The sequence below is a fragment of the Archocentrus centrarchus genome, chromosome 18, assembly GCF_007364275.1.
Source record: "Archocentrus centrarchus isolate MPI-CPG fArcCen1 chromosome 18, fArcCen1, whole genome shotgun sequence".
In the NCBI taxonomy this organism is placed as follows: Eukaryota; Metazoa; Chordata; class Actinopteri; order Cichliformes; family Cichlidae; genus Archocentrus; species Archocentrus centrarchus.
The window spans coordinates 12,871,830-12,886,958 of record NC_044363.1 but is presented as its reverse complement, the minus strand read 5'-3'; the positions used below and the strand labels follow the sequence as shown (position 1 = coordinate 12,886,958).

Here is a 15,129-nt window from a genome sequence, read left to right as displayed (position 1 = left end):
TGGGTCATTTTTCTTTCTTTCTTTTTTTTTTTTTTTTTTTTTTAAAGCTACGAGCTGGAGCCCACATTTATAGGAGACCGAAGGACCGGGGGTTAAAAAAAAAAAAAAAAAAAAGCAGTTCATATTTGAGTTGGCCCGCTCGCAGTTATTTGCAATGCAAACCCCGCCCGCTGATGAATATTAAGGATTAGGAGAATATCAGGGCAACGGGCCTTTCCAAGCCACACCTTTCTACACACCTGACGAGGTTCAGCTCTGCAGAAAGGATTGTAAACAAAAGAGGGATTTGCTACTTCGAGCCCAGTTTGTTCATATATATTGTTAGTTTATAATAAGGGTTATTTATAATAATACCCGCAGCTTAGGGTGCGTTATAAAATGCTACCTTAATTTCTTATTTTAATTTCCGTCAAAGCATCTGAATCCTACTAAACTATGACTGAGTAATTATTTGTACATTATTAATCTGAAGAGTCTTTCTCCCCATATTTAGCTACTAATTAGATTTCTTGGTTGGCCTTTACTTACCAATATAGACATTCAGTAACTTGTTAAAGCACAAAGTTATGGGGACATTTTAAGTGTTCAGTACTGTGCAATTTTTTTTTAGGAGTGCATCCATATAACACATTGTTTACTGCTTTCAGATGAGATTAGGATCTACACTTACCCAATCCAGGGACTGATCTTTATGTGGTGTGCGATATGTGTTGTGTAGGCCAAATGTTCAAAGATAGTGTGACCAAGAGACTGCAGACTTCAAAATAGTTGTTTCATATCATCACATCTTAATGCTTAATATACCACGCATTAAACACTTTTAGCCACTTATAAATGAAGGGAATGTGGGAATTAGGGGTATCCTTACAAGGTGAGAAATTTCTTACCTCACAGCTGCAGAAACCTGTTGAAAACCAGTTGGAAATCCTTACAAATCCAATGTTATAAAAGGTGGAGACAAGGCTGTATGTCCTACAAGAGCAAATGAGAAGTTGGGATTTTGCAGGTTTGTGGCTTTCAAAGGGCGCAGGTCACTGCTTAAATCCACCCCTTTGATATAGGTGGAAAAGCAATGAGTCAAATGAAGAGCACATGGAAGCTAAAATGATACTTTACTCAGATTCACACCAGTCATCTGTAAAGAAGCTGATTAAGTTGTGAATGAAAACAGCACTGCGGCCATTACCATGTAAATTAGAAAGAGCGGTGGTGCTGTTCGATGGTGTCAGAGGGCAAAATTGGTGCTTCGCCTTTTCTCTGGGGGACTCATTGAAAATACAGCCTACAGGCTCCATAACTGATAAACTAGATATTTCAAGGTAAAAACATTTAAAGTGTCTTTTTGTTGGCATATTGGAGTTGATCTAAAGACTTGTCTAAACTCTGGTGTATAATATAATAACTGCACGTGATTCAGTCTTTAGCTCTCCCAGCTGAGGGAGTCCCAGGAAGTGCTGCTGAGGTTGCTCCAGCAGTGAGTAACTAACATCAAAGTGAATCAGTGGCAGAAAGCTTCCTGTGTCTCAATAGAAATCAGCTGATGGAGCTGCATTGACTTTGAATTGACTCCTACGCCCACTCCCCACCTCCCTGTTGTTTTGTGTGTGTTTTTTTTTTTTTTTGTGTGTGTGTGTGTGTGTGTGTGTGTGTGTGTGTGTGTGTGTGTGTGTGTGTGTGTGTGTGCGTGTGTGTGTGTGTGTGTGTTTTGATGGCTGAGTGAGTGACAGATGAGTTCATTGGGTGGTCTTGGCTTTCCTAACCATGGTAACTGAGTCTGGATACAGCTGCGGTAGTGCATGCTGAAGTTTGTGTTTTTAGATGAATTAAATTGTGAAGTTCATTCTGTGTTTGTGTGTGAAGATGGAAGGTGTTTATCAGGTGTTATCAGTGTCGACAGATAAGACGAAACACTTGTTTATCTCTCACTGAATCATGATAGAGTGACGGCAGAAAGAGCGAGGTTAGGGTGACGGCACAACTTGCAGAAATCCAACGATTAGTCTAAACAGATTTAGAGTCTTCATAAATGCGGCGTAGTAGTAGAAGTTAGCTTGTCCCAGTAGTTAAATATAGTAGCAGTAGGCACAAAATTTTGAAAGGAAAAAGCACCACCATCAAAGGATGCGGTGAAACATGAGATTCACATCTTGAAGGGAGTGCTAGCAAAAATGCAACTTACGTGTGATGCTGTCATGTCAGTATGCACAAAGGAGTGCTTCCAGCACTTCTGTGAATCTACACTATACTTCCAAAAATAATTGCTCATCTGCCTTCACACACATATGAATTTTTAGCTTGGTAGCATGTGATATGTACAGGGGTTGGACAATGAAACTGAAACACCTGTCATTTTAGTGTGGGAGGTTTCATGGCTAAATTGGACCAGCCTGGCCACCAGTAAGAGCAGAGTGTGAAGGTCCAATTAACAGGGTAAGAGCACAGTTTTGCTCAAAATATTGCAATGCACACAACATTATGGGTGACAAACCAGAGTGCAAAAGAGGACAAATTGTTGGTGCACGTCTTGCTGGCGCATCTGTGACCAAGACAGCAAGTCTTTGTGATGTATCAAGAGCCACGGTATCCAGGGTAATGTCAGCATACCACCAAGAAGGACGAACCACGTCCAACAGGATTAACTGTGGACACAAGAGGAAGCTGTCTGAAGGGATCTTCGGGTGCTAACCTGGATTGTATCCAAAAAACATAAACCCACGGCTGCGCAAATCACAGCAGAATTAAATGTGCACCTCAACTCTCCTGTTTCCACCAAAACTGTCCGTCGGGAGCTCCACAGGGTCAATATACTTTGGTCACTCGTGCCAATGCCAAATGTCGGTTTCAATGGCGCAAGGAGCGCAAATCTTGGGCTGTGGACAATGTGAAACATGTATTGTTCTCTGATGAGTCCACCATTACTGTTTTCCCCACATCTGGGAGAGTTACAGTGTGGAGACGCCCCAAAGAAGCGTACCACCCAGACTGTTGCATGTCCAGAGTGAAGCATGGGGGTGGATCAGTGATGGTTTGGACTGCCATATCATGGCATTCCCTTGGCCCAATACTTGTGCTAGATGGGCGCGTCACTGCCAGGGACTACCGAACCATTCTGGAGGACCATGTGCATCCAATGGTTCAAACATTGTATCCTGAAGGCGGTGCCGTGTATCAGGATGACAATGCACCAATACACACAGCAAGACTGGTGAAAGATTGGTTTGATGAACATGAAAGTGAAGTTGAACATCTCCCATGGCCTGCACAGTCACCAGATCTAAATATTATTGAGCCACTTTGGGGTGTTTTGGAGGAGCGAGTCAGGAAACGTTTTCCTCCACCAGCATCACGTCATGACCTGGCCACTATCCTGCAAGAAGAATGGCTTAAAATCCCTCTGACCACTGTGCAGGACTTGTATGTGTCATTCCCAAGATGAACTGACGCTGTATTGGCCACAAAAGGAGGCCCTACACCATACTAATAAATTATTGTGGTCTAAAACCAGGTGTTTCAGTTTCATTATCCAACCCCTGTAGTTTGAGAATGTATTTGAACTACTTTAATTATCTCATGGTATTTCATATCACGCCTGGTTATTGTATTTATAGATAATTTTACTCAATACCTACACCACTCAGCTGGGAGGGAGATTTGTTGTGTGAATGGAAAGCTTTATATATATATATAAAGGCTTATTTTAAAAAAAATTTTAGCTGATGCTTAGTGAACACAGAGCAAGAAGGAGCATCTGTAGGAGCTTCTGCCAGGTTTTTAAGGTTTGACACAAGTGTTGGCGCAAGGAAAACATCACACAGGAGTGAGGAGGAATGATGAGGGAGAGGGTAAGCGTGATAATGGGAAGGGGAGGGGGAAGTCCAGAAACATTAGAGCATTTGGTTAGGCCCTACTTGGAAATTATCCAGAAATCAAGTCTTTACATTGGTTCTGACCCAGGTGGACACATTTGTACCGTTTTGTCTCAGTCTGGTGACAGATGAGGTTCAACAACAAATTTAAAAAAATCTCGCATAGCTGCCCTTAAATGGTCACACCAGTGTTTTTCAAATTTATAATTTAATGGACTATTCTTGCTGACCTGATATTTAAACGCATGTGGTACAGTTTTAGATTTACCAATGTGCTGTAACCACTAACACAGCAAGCTGGCACATGAACCAGCTGGGAAGGAAGCTGGTTAGCTGGTTAGCAGCAACTGAACTTTCAAAAAAAAAAAAAAAAAGTATCAAAAGGAGTTGGAAAATATCCTTGAGCAGGCATTAATATAATTTATTTATTCATAAAGTACATTTTTGGCACTCCTTAAAGAGATTTCAGCCACACTTGAAAGAAAATCTACCTGCTGAAGACGATTAGAGCTGTCCGTGAGGGTTTACCTTTCCGCTCTATAGACTCCACAACCACAAGGAGTTGAGCCATGAAATTTGGCATATGTGTTCTGTACCCTTCAAAGATGTGCAACGCAATATTTGTCCATCCAGGCGGGCGTATGTCTCTGAAGTTTTAGAGAAAGAAACATTTTTTTTCAGTGGCCCTAATTCTTTTCCATACGTTCCTCTTTACAGTTTCATGGTAAAATCATTACTTTTTAACCTCTTTTGTTAATCCTGGTCACAGTTACTGAAGTATAGAGACTTTTTGGTTATGGAAAGGTTGGGAATAACATGAAAACGCAATGATTTCTGTCAAATCAGCCAAAAGAATCTTTGCATTTAGTGTAACTGGACCAGTCATTCTTACAGCCATGAGTAGAGCATAATCAGATATTCTGCAGTGTTTTTATTGGCTATTTCATTTACCATTTTATTATGAATTTTTAGCTGATTAATTTAAAACTAAACCAAATGATGGAGGGAAAGCCACCCCCTCTCCTCTTCTGTCCCCTCCTTAACACCCACCCTCCCCTCTTGAATTCCTCCAGAGCTTGGCAGGACTTGTCTCCCGCTCCCTGCAGGTGCTATAGGCTGGAACATTCCAGAAACACTGAGTGAAGGGACTGATCACTGCTTGATTTGTGCTTGCTAGACCCTACCCAACACAACAGAACCCCCACCTCCCCCTTCCTTTCCCCTCTGCCCTCCTCCTTGCCTTTCTTCACCCGATCATTACCCCTCACGCCCTTCTTTCCTATCACTTTTTGCCCTCTCTGCTTCCATAAGTCAAACATTCCATTACCAGTTGATTTGTGGTTTGAATAGTTGTCCCCCACAACCTCTGTTATTTTCTTTATTTCTTTTTTTAAAAAAAATGCCTAAGTGTGATTGATTACTAAAGTACTGTAGTGTTTAATAATACCTTAGATGCAGTTTATCACAACAGTGATAATGGGAAGATTTTCTGCTGCTGTTCTTCTTCTGGGTTTTTGGATTTTGGTCAGACAAAGCAAATACTACTTTTTGCTCCACGACATACAAATGACAGTTCACCATTTTGTTATACTTCATTTAAACTGATTAATAAGAAATATATTTCCTTTAACATCAGATATCGCTGTATCTGTAGTATCTCTAAGTATTTAGACACTAAAGTTGAAAAAACTTCCACACTATCTGCCCTGGAGTGCCTTCAGGACTTAAGTAACATATTTTTTGTTGAGTTAAACGTCATGGTATAGTCACATACATTCTTGCTTTTCAAGGACCTGTTGCATGAGAAAGTGACATCTACAAAGTGAAGGGTTTTCCTCATTCAGTAAGGTCCAAAATCAGCCTTTTGTTGCCAAATTAAGAGACAATTGTTGAAATTTCGCTGTATGAATGACAGAAAAAAAAAAATGGTGGCACGCAGCCAAACCAGAAAAAAGTAGCCCAAAGAAAGCTGTCAAATCTAATTAAGAATGATTTAGGACTCTTCCTCAGGTTAGGAATACTTCAGAGATTGCATATGGGGTTTGAGTTTATATGTGCCAGGATGTTTAGAAGAGGCAGTGGGAATACTTATGATGATATAATGTTGTTTCCCCGTGGAAAGACTTCAGTCAGGATGCGATTAGTCAAGTTTATGATAAAGTTCTGATGTTGTTTTGAAATGGGATCGAGGGCCACCTGGTAAATCCGGGGAGACGGAAAGAGCGCATGTTTGATGTGACTGGGTCACGTTGCGCTCTCCCAGTTTGCCGTCTGGAGGAGTCAGGAGGCAGTTGGCTCTTCTGTCTGTGCTATTTTAGCGCGCCCTTTTTCTTCCTGACCACCTTTCATTTACCTTTTTTTTTTTTTTTTTTTTAAATAATTTTTTGCTCATTCTTTTGCCATTGCCCTCATTCCTACTTATGTTTTCAAAGCTGGAATTTCCAGTTTTTCCCCTCAGGTTTTCCCCTTCTTAACGTAGGTAAGTAAGGAAAACTGCAAACGAAACATAGCACCTTTAACATACTGTTAAAAAAGACTAGACTGTTCCTCTCCCACGCCTGCTGTTAAGACTCTGCTACCTGTGTGGTGCTTGCAAGCAGTGATGCATGTTTCCCCGTCCCCATAAAATCATATACCTCTGTTTAGTACCAGTGCAGGTGGGATGAAAGACACCCTCAGCTTGACTCTTTTTTTCCACTGGGAAATACCCTCATCAATCTATTTAAAAGGACACGATGGCTTCTCCTGTTGTTAATGCTACATCATGCAAGTTTCCAATGTGAAGGGAGATCCAAGTGTGAAAGCAAAAACCAGACAGAGAAGGTTTGGATAAAACATCACAAAATGAATTGTGGTGAGAGGTAGAAGAGCACAGAGCACACAGTGAACTTGATCTAGTTTGATGTCTCTTCAATTTGGTATTTAATGTACAGTGTTAATGTATCCTGAATGTCTGTCCATTGCATTGATTTACATTCAGAAACGTCAGTTTTATAGGACTGATTAAATCAATCAAATTTTTAAGTTTGATTGATTTTCTTTTATTTGCTTCTCTCATTACCCCCTCCTTATCCTGTAACAGTTCAACAACACTGAACTTGACAGTTAGTGCCAGGAGCTACTTATCTTGATTCCTAATACTGGCATCATGATGGTAACAAGAAACATGCCTGTTTGTTTGGCCAAGTTTTCTAGATATAAATTTATCCTCTAGGGTGGGGCTGGGGGTTCAATTTTTTTTGCTACAGGTAAAATCTACAAGACTGTACCCCAGTTATTGAACCTTAGGGGAACTATGTTTGCCTTTCCCCAGGCAGAAAAAACTATATATTTATTTCTGGATTTAATATCAGACAATATCAGAAGACAGTCTACAGTATATACAACCAAATAAAAAAAGATATGAGGTACTGTGCTGCTTTTAGTCATAGATTTTAAGGTTTTAATACACTGTTCAAAAAAAAATCAGAGTATGACATCAAGTCATTTAAACTTCTGTAATATTGATCTGGTCAGTAGCAGAGGGGGTTGTTATTCAGTTTTAGCTGCTTTGGTGTTAATAAAATTAACAACAGGTGCACTAGAGGGGCAACAGTGAGCAAACCCCCAAAACAGAAATGGTTTTACAGGTGGAGGCCACTGACATTATCCCCCCTCCTCATCTTTTCTGCCTGTTTATTCACTAGCTTTGCATTTGATCAGTGTCAGTAGGTGCAGATATGAGAGAGATAAAACTAAGATTAGAAAAGCAATATATAAGTTCCTGTTTATTTCAAAGTCTGTGAAACATACTTTATTTTACTTGAGAGTGTACAGTGAGGGACCCAGCATATAGACCCACTGCTCTCCGTGAAGGGGGCAGTTATGGTGTTTTGGGCATTGGTGTAGGAAAAGAGGGGGAAATCTCTGCTTACATGGATGTTCTGGCTGACCTTGAGCCAGATACGTGTTATAAAATGGATGGATGGATGGATGGATGGATGAACTTAGTGAGAGATTACTCATCCTTCTTTGGAAGTGTTAGCACATTTGCAAGAAGTTATTTTTGGCTGGAAGTACCAAACACATCTTAATCAGTCATTTTGTTACTGGAAATTTGGTTAGAGGTATGATGGCAAAACTGTTGACAGACACTGCTGCTTTATCTTTGAGTCCTTATTTAACAGTGACTTTGTAACAGTGTTTCTGTTGTGCAATCCAACTAAAAGCTCTCCTTGCCACACTTTTACACCCATGCAGGTTTACTTTCATTGCTGTGGATGAATACGGGATTATCTTTTCTAGAAACTGTATCATGTCATGGTCAGAAGTCATGAAACGTCTGTTTTAGGGGGGCAGATATGCTGGAGATATTATCACGTTTGGAACAGCTAATGGGTTTTATGTGTCGCAATAGGTGTGAAGGCCCAGTCAAGCAACGCTGAACCAATTCAGCGCTGGCACAAACTGGAGTCCTCTGTGTTTTTTCTCTGTCAGCTGTCAGTTTTAGAATTGAGATTGAAGCTTAAAAGTTATGGCAAAATCTCCCTCCATCTGCCAATTCTTTGCACAGTTACTTTGGCATATCAGTCCCTCCTGATTTTCATTTCACCAAGCACACGCTGTCACGTCGTCCTTCGATTGGCCGCTGTGAACTCAGAGGTCAGAGTTCGTCTGAGCACAAAGGCAGCGGGGGTTTGTGGCTGCAGCGACAGCTTAACATTCCACCACCCACTCTCTCCAGATTTGTTTATCACACTTTGTCCTTTGCTTTTCTGCCTTTCGCGAGAGGAAGATGAGCAAAACCACTGCAGATACAACTAGAGCAGAGTGATGTAAAGAAAAGAGTGGAGTGGGGAAGGGTAGGGGGGGTCATTCTGTCTTTCTGCAGGCCCTGCAGACATGTTTGCAAAGATGTTCAGGATTGCCAAAGAGGATCTGAGGTGGGGCAGCGTTTGGAGGGCTGGATGCTTGGTGGGAATGCTGTCTTGGCTTGTTTGACGTGCCTGGTTCCTTCTTCTTAATGGCATCACTCCCTTCAGGGCTGTTTGTACTTCAGAAGGATTAGACTTCCAATCTGTTTGTTGGCATTTCTCCTCTGTCTGTTTTCATTCTTGCTTTTCTTGTTTTATTTTGTTTATCTTGTCTGCTTTTCTTGTTGCTAATTTCTTTACCAAACATTACAGTCCCTTTCACCCTGAAATCCTGATATGTACCCCTGTCTCTTAGTTTTTGATATTTCATTATTATTATTAAGCCTTAGTTCTCAGCCAGAAAAGGGGTGAAGTTGGGACAAGTTGCTGCCTCAGGTGGAGCAGCTACTTAAGTATCTCAGGGTCTTGTTCATGAGTGAGTGTGGCTGTGTGGGATTGGACCCAAATGCAGAACGCATGAGACAAAACTAAATTTTGAGGCAGCTTCAATGCTGAAAACGTCTCACAGGATACAAAACTCAAAACACTAAATCCTAATCTCAACCAAGGCTGTACAAAATACAAAATAACAAGCCTGGGAGAAAAAGGGAAAAACACTAAACAGGGAACACCAACGAGGACGCAACAAAGAACAGAGAAAGACTGAGTGCTTAAATACACACATGGAAATTAGGGAGTGTGGCGACAGCAGGGAACAGCAGGTGAACCAAATGAAACTAATAACACAAAGGAAGCAAAACCAAACACATAGCACAGGGAACACGGGACTGTCAAAATAAAACAGGACGTGACCAATCATGTCACACACGCAGACTTGACAGAAAACAGACACGCACAAAAACAAAGGGATACAAACATACAGCCACTCAGACAGGACCTAAGGGGAACATGAGACAAGTACGGAAAACTAAACTCCGGATAAATAAGAACATAGAAAACTACAGAAATACAAAGGTGGAAAACAAACCAAACCAACCTAAGCATCAAAGTGAAGAAAAACTCAAGTCCAAAACACAGAACGCTGGGTCAAACCCCAGGATCACGACAGAGGGGAGATTGGAGCAGGAGGTTGACAGATGAACTGGTGCACCGACAGCAGTGATGTAGACACAGTCTGTTGAAGACAGAGCTGAGCGTGAAAGTGAAGCTGTCAATTTACCAGTCAGTCTATGTTCCTACCCTTGTCTGTGGCCATGAGCTCTGGGTAGTGACCCAAAGAATGAGATCGTGGATACAAGCAGCTTAAGTGAACTTCCTTTGAAGGGTGGTTGGCTGTCCCTTAGAGACAGGGTGAAGAGGTCAGTCATTCAAGAAGGGCTCAGAGTAGAGCGCTACTCCTCCACATGGAAAGGATCATCTGACCAGGATGCCTCCTCAATTGTCCAACTCTGACTATGAGCCGAAGTATTTCGGGCATATCGTACTGGGAAGACATCAGACCCAGAACATGATGGCGAGTTTATATATCTTGCCTGGCTTGGGAAAACCTCAGTATCCTGCCAGATGAGCTGGAGGAGGTGACTGGGAAGAGGGAGGGTCAGGACTCTATGCTATGACAGCTGCCCCGTGACCTGGAACAGCAGGAAAAAATGGATGGATGGATGGAAACTGAGACTTTCATCACCTCATTCTGTACATCTGAGCGCTTTTAGTGTCTTTAGCAGGGGTGGACAACTCCAGGCCTCGAGAGCTGTTGTCCTGCAGGTTTTAGATGTGTTCCTGATCCAACACACCGACACCGGCTGTTGAGGCCTGGAGTTGTCCACCCCTGGTCTTTAGTGTTATAGTTTCCTCTCACCAATCTCATCAACCCTCTTCAAGCTAGCATTAGCTGGCAGATGATCTTAGCCAAAGCTCTTCTTTTAAATAGCAGTAAAAGTTAGCAGCTAATGGGTAAACTTAGCATTTTCCAGGTAAAAAACAGAGATTAAAGAGGAATAAATATTGGATTTCATTATTTCATATGGATGTTAAAATTCCTCCTTGAATGCAGGATGTTTAAATACAGGAGACATTGTTAACAACTTAGCCATAAGAAGCTTAAATTCTGATTTAAAATAATTAGTGTAGCATTTCTTAAGCTAATCTACATCTGGCTGTCAGCCTGGTTAAAGCACGCTAGTCTGGTGAAAGGTGTAACATGTAAATAGGTAACAGTGAACTGAAATGCATCACAATAATAGTTAATTTTTCATTTACTGATCTAATATTGACCAAATGTTGGTTAAAAAAAGGCCAAAATTAAGAGTTAATGACCAAAACCATCGCCGACAATTCAAGGTATGAGTCAAACAGCGGATCTGCAACTTTCCTCAGAAAGTCATATTAGGGAAGGAAATGACAGAAACAAAGAAGACAAACACAGTCAAGCCATTCATTAAAATCTTGCACTGTCTCCTGACAGGCATTTCAGCTCTTTATTGTGGATTATACCACATTTGTAAAATAAAGCTAAAGCTGTGGCCAGTTATTTTTTTTTGTTTTGTGGCAGCTCTGTGACGGCGCTTTCACCAGAATTTAGCGGAAGCCTTTTATCGATTTAAAAACAGAAACATGGCATTTACTTTGATGCTCTGCTTTTTCCCCCTGCGACATCATTACTTTGGCATTAGACGCCAGCATCGGCCCTTTAAGTCAAACATTTTCCCCTCTTCACTGCAATTATCATATGCATGCCTGTGCAGGAGGAACACATCTTCTTTTGTTTGTCAGTTTACTGTGGTGGTGGTCTAGAAAACGCCCCTGTAGAGACAAGGTGTGTGCATGTGTGTGGGGGGGCAGAGAGCCTTTCTCGTTACTTTTAATGTTCTTTAATCGAGCCATTAATTACCCATCTGAGTCCACAGTAATGCCATTGTTGTAGGTAGTAATGTTGCTGGTTGCCCATTAAGTTTAGGCTGATAGATCTGGCCAGCAGCTAATGTAAACCAAACCAAAACAAATGTGTGCACAGCCCTAATATCCTGTTTAATTTTACCTTTAGCAGCGCAGTGTTAACGGCTCGTTTAAAGAAGGAAAGCTTGGCTGAAGGTCTCTTTGTCTAAGCCTGCAGACACTGTGAAACAGGTTTGTCTTTGCTTTCAGTTAATTTGTCAGGTCTAGTGAAGTTCATCAAATTGCTAAGAGGAAGAATGATAATGGCTCACAGCATTTTCAGCCGTTGTTTTCTTGTTGCTTTGCAGCACTAATGGAAGCGTCTTTATCACAGAGAGAGAAAGAAAGCAAGAAAATTTTGTTTGTGATGCTGAAAACAGTTCTTGACTTAAAGCAGACGAACTCTGCTCATCATCTGTTTGATGAAAGACAAAACTACGAACGATTTAAACTATTTTCTCCCCACAATACGGTACTTATACTTCACTTAGTTCACTGTGATGATGCATAGATTTCTCCAGTGTAAAGTTTTCCCTGCAGAATCAGTTCATGAATTTTATTTTTGTGCATTAAAATGTTGCGTCTCTCTAATTTTTCATGGTTAAAATCGGGGCAGGTCCCCCCTCCTGTCCCTTGGTTACTGTATCTATGGCGAGGTAAACTCTGGCAGCAGCCTCGTAATGGCCCGCTGTGATAGGAACACTATCATTGGCACAACAGATGTGACATGTATTGTGTGCTATTACCGCCTCAGACTCAGCCTGTCCCTGTAATTACAAATACTTCCGCTCTTGTTTTTCCACCTCTTTGTCTCACACTCATTCTTCACTCCCTCCTTTGTGCCAGCCAGGTAATCCAGGCATCCAGGTACCCACCTCACCCCCCACCTGTTTCTGCTCCCTCCTTCCTTCCTTTCCTCTCTGTGCTTTCTGTAAATGACACAACGTTGGTGGACTGCACCGACCTTTGTCTTTTCTTTTTTTTTTGCCTGTCATGCGTCGCTGTCTCCCTTTCTCTTGGTTCTCTCTTTTGTTATGACTTCACTGAAGGCAGCTGCCAAAGTTAATGATGCCACTGCTTTGAGGAAAATCCAGCCCGTGGGCAGGGAAGTGCCTCGGCTTATAGCTGTATGAGCAGACACATCTATCAAGGCAACAACTTGCAGATATAATACCCTGAAACTTGTTTTATGGAGCTGACTTCATGTCTGACCACAGTTCATGCTCTCTCATGTTCATGCTCACTTTTAGGCATCACACATTGGCTGACTGTTTCTGTCTTTGAAATATTTCTGTCTTTCACTTAACATGCTTTTGCAGTTACCTACATTTGTAACTCTACTAGAAAGCTATTTGTGCTTTCCTCTTTAAACCAGCTGCATAATAAACATTACTCCTATTGTTGTTTGATATAGTACCGGAAAGAGAAAGCACGTGTCAAAATTATAGGGCAACTCAACAGTTTATTACCCAGGTTACATGCTTAACTCAAACATAGAATTCATGTAAAAAAAAAAAATACCAAAAATGTTCTACAGTGATGTACTGTGTTTTATGAATACAGTTAGTACTGCAACAGCTTGAGAAGAAAATATAATAACATTCTTCTTTTCTTGTGGTGGTTCATTTAGTGTTAAAGTTTAGCTAGCAGTGCCCCTCCTTCCTCCCTCCTGCACCCCCAAGACTCATTTTCAAGGTACTTATTAAGATGATGATGATGATGCCACAGCATTCCTATAAGCACAGAGGATCTGCAGACAAGCTGAAACCTCATCAGAGTTCAAGAAAGGCAAGGAAGTGAATCCAGCATACAGGAGCAAGGGCATGCAGGAATATTTTACAATTTTAATCTGTCTTTGAAGACTATAGTAGGAATTGAATAGTATCATATTGACAAAAGAGGTGACAAAAACACTACAAAACATTTATTCTGTACTGCAAAGTACTGTAATATTTTTACATCTTTAAATTTTTGGGTATGCGTTGCAAACAATCCATATGAGGAGCAAGCAAAAGGCATGTTCCATGAAACAATCCAGAGGCCTGTGCTGCAAAGCGGGATTTGGGTTTATCTGGGTCTCTTCAGGGTTGATCCAGGGTTTGCAGTGTTACGAAGGTAGAACACCACTGTGGTAACTTATGCCACAGAGATGACCTGGTCCAGAGCAGGTTATGTTCCAGATTAGAGATCAACAGGTATGAAATCACCACCTACTGAGCAATCAGTTCTCTGAAAAAGAGTGTCCACATTCCCAGAAGGTCCCTTGGACCTCTGTGTGCTGATAATATGAGGCTCTAAGGTTTGTTTGTTTTTTAGCAGGGATAATGTTTTTGTCTTTCTCTGCTGGGCATCAGTAAGAAATACAGATTCTTAGATGCACTTAGATGAACTTTATCCTGAGACTTCTTTCCTGTTGGCTGCAAACAATTTTACAGCAATTTGATTGTTCTGTTTATAGAACAATCATTGATATAATATCCTAAAACGGGACACCTATTTGTACTCGTGGACCTATCAAATTTCCATATAGACTAAGCCTATTTTTGCTTTTAGATTTATTCTTTACTTGCTGTCAGACCATTAAACAAACAGGGTTTCCACTGAGGGAATGAAATCAAAAAGGATATTGTGCACATCTGAACATTCATAGAATGGAATAACAATTATATTATCCACCATATTCTTAATGACAGAGCTGTGATACTCAGAAGTTTGGTAACTTAAAGCAAACATTTTTGCCCACTTTCCTTCCTGGCTTCAAACAGACTAAACTTTATTAATATAGTAGATCTTTTCCAGTCTTACTGACCAAAGCACTCAAAGTGGACACACATTCATACAGTGTTTTTAATAACAACCTACTTTAGAGTTCTGTTCCTCTCATGCACACACGACGCTGCTTCGTCTGCAGCAGATGTGTTGCTTTATGCATTTTGTTTAACCTCTTCGTACACTTTATTGCCAAAAGTACTCACTCACACATCCAGATCATTGAATTCAGGTCTTCCAGTTGCTTCCATGGCCACAGGAAAGCAGTGAATTCCAGAGTGGTACTGTGATAGGATGCCACCTGTGCAACAAGTCCAGCTGTGAAATTTACTCACTACAAAATATTCTACAGTACACTGTTAGTGGTATTATAACAAAGTGGAAACGATTGGGAACAACAGCAACTCAGCCACGAAGTGGTAGGCCACGTAAAATCACAGAGCAGGGTCAGCGGATGCTGAGGTGCATAGTACACAGAGGTCACCAACTCTCGCTACAGCCCTCCAAACTTCATGTGGCCTTCAGATCAGCTCAAGAACAATGTGTTGAGAGCTTCATAGAATGGGTTTCCACGGTCGAGCAGCTGCATCCAAGCCTTACATCACCAAGTGCAATGCAAAGCGTTGGATGCAGTGGTGTAAAGTACGCTGCCGCTGGACTCTAGAGCAGTGGAGACGTGCTCTTTGGAGTAACTAATCACGCTTCTC

At 41.3% G+C, this 15,129-nt stretch overlaps 1 protein-coding gene across 2 annotated transcripts in view; it reads left to right on the top strand.

The window, feature by feature from the left end:
• Positions 1–15,129, top strand: part of col4a6 (collagen, type IV, alpha 6) — a 171,460-nt gene that overhangs the window by 981 nt on the left and 155,350 nt on the right. The gene's annotated exons all lie outside the window — the stretch shown is intronic.